The sequence below is a fragment of the Zerene cesonia genome, chromosome 12, assembly GCF_012273895.1.
Source record: "Zerene cesonia ecotype Mississippi chromosome 12, Zerene_cesonia_1.1, whole genome shotgun sequence".
Taxonomy (NCBI): domain Eukaryota; kingdom Metazoa; phylum Arthropoda; class Insecta; order Lepidoptera; family Pieridae; genus Zerene; species Zerene cesonia.
In genome coordinates, this window is record NC_052113.1 from 368115 (window position 1) to 374114 (window position 6000).

At 33.0% G+C, this 6000-nt stretch overlaps 1 protein-coding gene across 1 annotated transcript in view; it reads right to left on the minus strand.

The window, feature by feature from the left end:
* LOC119830846 (cationic amino acid transporter 3) overlaps window positions 1-4902 on the minus strand; it is a 30538-nt gene extending 25636 nt beyond the window's left edge. Inside the window, exon 1 of the mRNA XM_038354009.1 lies at window positions 4774-4902. The gene's annotated coding sequence lies outside the window, so the exon portion shown is untranslated. The remainder of the gene's footprint in view (window positions 1-4773) is intronic.
* Window positions 4903-6000: the final 1098 nt, after the last annotated feature.

A 6000-nucleotide genomic window follows, 5' to 3' on the forward strand; every position in this document is an offset into this window, starting at 1 on the left:
TTACCTATAACGTATTTGCTTTGATCACAGCAAATTTAACAGCAGTTTAATTTAATTAAAAGAAATTGTCAATCGCATAGGTTTGGTTGTGTTTTAAGTTGATATTCTTAATACATCTTTGCTATTGGAGACCTAGCGGTCCGCCACGGCTTCGCCAGCGGTATATATTATATCCTATACTCAGAGAAATGCAGCTTTTCAATGCTGAACAATTTTCGAAACCAGTCCAGCAGTTAAGGCTAAAACACGACAAACATATAAAAACACGAATGTTTCGTCTATGAAATATCTATCAATAAATACGTATAGCTTAATGGACAGACTTGTTACATATTCGCATAATTCAAGGCGCAGTATCGTGCCGACCTTATTTTAAAGTATTAAGGTTTATCGATGAAGTGCAAATTTATATAATCCCCGTTATATAGTATTGTGGTAAGAGCTATATTGATAACGTGTAAAGTGGTATGTGGTTTCATTCGTAATTGTTTTGTTATTCGCGAAAATTTAACCGTACATTTTGACATTTCTTGACACCCGTTATCTTTTACATATCCGTCCCGGTCCAATCGTCAATCCTTTTCTTTTCCCTTACCTCTTAAAAGCGGGCAGCGCATCCGCAGAGGCACTATTTCTGCGAATGTCCATGGGCGGTGGTGATCGGTTAACATCAGGCGAACCACCTGCTCAGTTGCCCGCTATGATATTAAACACAAAAGAAAAACACAGTTTTGTTACCTTCACCTGCATATTTTTCTGTAACCGATTCCTGTACACTCTAGTAGCCATATAAGAAACATCCTATTATACTACCAGTCCTACTTTCTACTAATATTAAAAATTCGAAAGTTTGTAAGTATGTGTGTGTGTTTGTTGCTCTTTCACGCAAAAACTACTTAACCGATTGCAATGAAATTTGATACGTAGACAGCTGGACAACTGGAATAACAGAAAGGCTACTTTTTATCTCGATATTTCTACGGGATACGGACTTACGCGGGTTAAATCGCGGGGCGCAGTTAGTATATCATAAAATGAGAAATTAATGCTGTGTTTGTTTTTATTGATCTCCGATTTGAGTGTACGTATTTTAATAGGACTTGGGCATTGGCACGTGAACATAGAATAAGTTTATCCTATATATTGTTCCAGATGCCGAAGATTATTTTGATTTAGTAAATGAATAACAATGTTACATAAAACGAAAATACAAAGCACGTCTTGGTATGTATATATATACAATTACATATACCTACCAAGGATATAGTACAATCGGCGGCCTTATCACTATGCAGTTAAGGTAAAAGAAGCGAAATATTTTATTATATACAAGGTAAAAAACAGAAAACCTTCTACAAACTTTTTTCTCTTTTTTTTTATATTTCTTTTTCAAACTTTATTATAACCCTGTATTACTAAAGTTATTTAACAATTTTATTTTATTAATTTGGTGAAAAGACGTAAGAAAAACGGTTTGACATAAGAAACAAAATTTACTGTGGACTCCACTCCGAGTCAATTTAATCCGGACGTCGTAAGAAGCGAGGGTCCAACTTCCCGATGCGCTATAAATATCTAGCCTATTCGTATTTTACCACCGGCTTTATAAGTTTGAACCTGATGAAAAGCTTAAAATGCAATTCAGCCTCATCAAGTTATCCCTTGAACACCCACATGTTACCGGCGTGAGGGGGTAGTGGAAATTAATAAAGTGAATTTAAAAAAAAAAAATCGTTTGCATTAGATATCAATGTGAATACTTTATTGCTAACTAGGCGCTCGTCCCGGCTCCGTCCTGATATCAACATTTCTGTTTTATCCCAATGGAGCAATTAATCGAGATAAAAAGTATCCTATCACCCGAGTTAGCTCATACTCTGTCTGAATACCAAATTTCATTACAATCCGTTCAGTAGTTTAAGCGTGATTGACGGATAAACAAACTTTCAAATCCTACTATAATCCTACTAATGTTATAAATGCGAAAGTTTATAAGGATGTGTGTGTGTTTGTTGCTCATTCACGTAAAAACTACTTAACCGATTACAATGAAATTTGGCACGTAGACAGCTGGACAACTGGAATAACATATAGGCAACTTTTTATCCCGATATTCCTACGGGATATGGACTTACGCGGGTGACACCGCGGGGCGCAGCTAGTTTATAGTTTGATTATAAGACCGAGCGTGTAAATGTGACAGCACATGAATTTTATTCAATTCAAATAACGGTGACGCCTACATACGTTTTTAATTCATGGCTTCGATGGTCTGTGAGCATGCTAGGTCATACTATCGCCGTGACTTAGGCGAGGACGAAATTTATAATGTACGATCACGTGCATATTAAAAACAAATGAGCCTATCAAGGTTTACCGACATCACGTCCTCATGGAGTGTCTTGAATGAAAGTAGAAGAAAATACTGGTAACATCTGAAGTTAATCTATTAAAAGTTGGTGTATTTTATAGTGTGTTATCTGCACTGCACTATGATGAAGCTATTTAATTTAAAATAAATAAAAAAACTCACTTTTGGATAAAATACGATGTGATTAACACCATCATAATATACAAAAATTCCTAAATAACGAAAAAGAAGGTTTATTTATTTTTCTATTTATATATTTTCTTTAATAAAGGACACAAAATAAAGGTAATTAAACAAAAATTAAATAAAAGGTCGCACTTAATTGTATAAATCATTGATTCGTTTTATTATCTGTGTGATATTTTGATTAAAAACATATTTATATCGATGTAGCATACTTGTAAAGTTGCTTAATCAAGGGGATCGAAGGGGTTTGGGCGTGGTCTCGAAAACTTTCTTTATTCATTGGAAAGCTACATCTCTACCGAGTATCACAGCCTAATTTATCAGGTCAACCCGAGCGGCTGGTTAGTAATTTTATTCGGTTTGTTTATTTATGATAAATGCGTCAGTCACGTAAAAATTATGTGGCTGATTTTGACAACGTTTTATATAGTGATAGACCTATGTTATTGAAATGTCGCGTGCAACTTTGTTGTTGTGTGTAACAACTGATGGACCTTTATTAATAAATAATATAAGGTTCTAATAAGTTGTAAATTGAATGTTATTTATAAAAAAAAGGGATGCCCGTCCATACACGTAAACGGTGGATAAAGAATATATTATTTTTCAATTATTACTTATTAGTCATTAGTAATATAAGATAGTGAAAATGAAATAGTGGTTTTTTTTAATGGATGTTTGCTCAAATAAGAAGTTGACGGGACATACGCTTCTCAGTCGAAAACTCGTCATACTGCCTCTTATAAATTCACGAAGTAAAAAGTTTGTAGTCCACGCGAGCGAAGCCGCGGGCTGAAAGCTAGTGCTAGATAAAAACAATGATGCAAACAGGTTTGATGATACAGAATTTTTATGGCTAGGTTCGTTCGTAAATATTATCGACTTACGAGTAGTTTTATTGTAGACATAATAATATATGAAATAATAATTGAAATAGGTATAATTGTATTTTTATTATATTAGCTCAATTGATATAGGTTTGCAAATTTTATTAAATAACCTATTACTTATTTGACTATTATTATTACATAGATCGTTTCTAAGCTAGCTTTTCGCTCGCGGTATCGCCCGCGTATTCAAAAGATAACTTGCGTCTCCCGTCGGATTTCCGGAATAAAAGCTATCATATGTCCTCAAGGTCTCAAGCTATCTTGGTACGAAATATTATCGAAATCCGTTCAGTAGTTTTGGTGTGAAAATTACAGTGACATACAGACCGAGTAACTTTCGCATTTATAATATTAGTAGAAGTAGAAATTAACAGAACGAATAGATATAGATGAAATAATACATAATACATTTAGTTCACTATGAAAGACCTACGATTAAAGATGTATATATTAAATGTAGGTAGTTAGCTAATATGCGATTAAATTAAGAATAGGAAAGTCAATGACCTTAATGTGCCAAATGTTATGAAAAATACTATTTACTTAAAAAACATTGTATTTGCCTGTCTTTTACATCTTATTTTAATACAAAAGTTTTTCTTAACTTAGATCATTATTAATTTCTTTGAATTAAGACTTATTATTTCACAAAATGGCGCAGAAAGGATCCTATGAGTAGTTGAATCGCACAGTATGAACTTTTATGCTATTTTAATAACTACTCACAAAAGTATAAAACGTAAATAGATGTATGTAATTCGATGATTTTTTGCACATAGATAGATTAGCACTAAAACCAATACGTTCGAGTATAATTCAAAATACTGCTTGCAACTATTTATTAAATATATAATATATTAAATATATAACACATTAAATATATAATATATAACATATTCTCTAAATTTATAAAGGCACAGACGCTAATATGTTTTCATTTTTTTATAATTAAATTACAATTATTAAACTAGTTTTGAGTCGTTTTGTTTCCGATAAAACAACTTCACAAGGCTGTTATTGAATTTAAATATCATATGTTTTAAATATGCGAACTGTAATATACGTATTTTTTTGGCATTTTAAAAATTTCAATACTATATTTTAAAAATTTTATGGTGATTTATTTAATATATTTGTTTGAGATTTAAATCTTATTAAACACTGACTACGTAAAAACCCATTTCAATCAATTCTATTCAAATAAATATACCCACAAAATTTTCAACAATTCAGTTTTTCTCTCTCTTTAAATTTTATTTCCTCACGATATTTATTAAACATTCTTTACATTCACAATTATTATTTAAACATAATCATAGCACATACCTTATTATTTCCTTGCAGACTTTATTCAATCCAATTTATTTGTATTTGTAGAACAGCCGAATTCATATACACACACAGACCGCACACATAGGAACAACCGGCGCACGCTCATGCATCCTCGACACTGATCTATACAGAATGCTGATCGAATTCGATTCAGTTTTCATTGACTTCTGGCACCTTTTCTCGCTTGGCCTTGGGTTTACGTGATTTGTTGTTTATTTAATTGTCTTCTAGGCTTCGTTATGTAAGTTATTGCTAAATTGTACTTAGTGAAAATATCCCAATTAGCACACGAGGCCCCTTCACTAAAGTAGCGCTATGGAACGGAGTAGTTTCTACCACAGGTCCCGTGGATGTCCGTAGAGATCTTTGCAAGATTTCCCCACAAAAAGATAAATGTTTATGAATGTATCTTATGTATGTTCGTAATATCAGTTTATAGTTTATAGTACTCATACTTTTGATACAATTTTAATAATCACACGAATCACTCGTCAAAGAGAGTGTGGAGATAGGAAGATTGTAATTTTTTTGAACAATCTACTAGACTTAAAAAGGTGAGAACTCACGAACGACTTTTGGTCAGAACAACCATTAAGCTCATAAACACACTGGAGGAGTCCTGATGCTTTGCCACCTTTTAAGGACATATTATAGGCTGTTTGAATGCCTCAATGTCATAACGATTTAGGAACACCGTATGTGGCGAATCGTTCCAACGCTTCATGATATGTGAAAGAAATAACGTGTGAAGCATACGGTAATAGATCGCCAGCTATCCAATTTTGTATTTATTTTTATGACGAGTGCTCCGGTGCTGGAACTCAGCGACGGGTAGAAAATGAACAATTACAATTTAATACTTTCCTTCTAAACTTCCTACTTGCCTTAAACATACACTGAGTTAAGTTTGTTTATCATTATTATCAACACATCATTTTATATTTGAATACAGCTACAAACCATACCAAGCACATAACTAATCCACCACTAGAGGGATGAAGAAACCAGCGTATTACGTATAGAACTTCTTGCTGTCCTTTGACCTAACTTAACATAACCTTATGGCGATTTCACAGATTCACAATTTTTGTCTACATTCTGCTTAGCAAACAACTATAAAGAGTAGCTTGGCACTTAGAGCACATTTTATTATTAACTAGACGCTTGTCCCGACTCTGTCTGGAAATAAAGATTCCTGTTTTATCCCAATGGATTATTTAA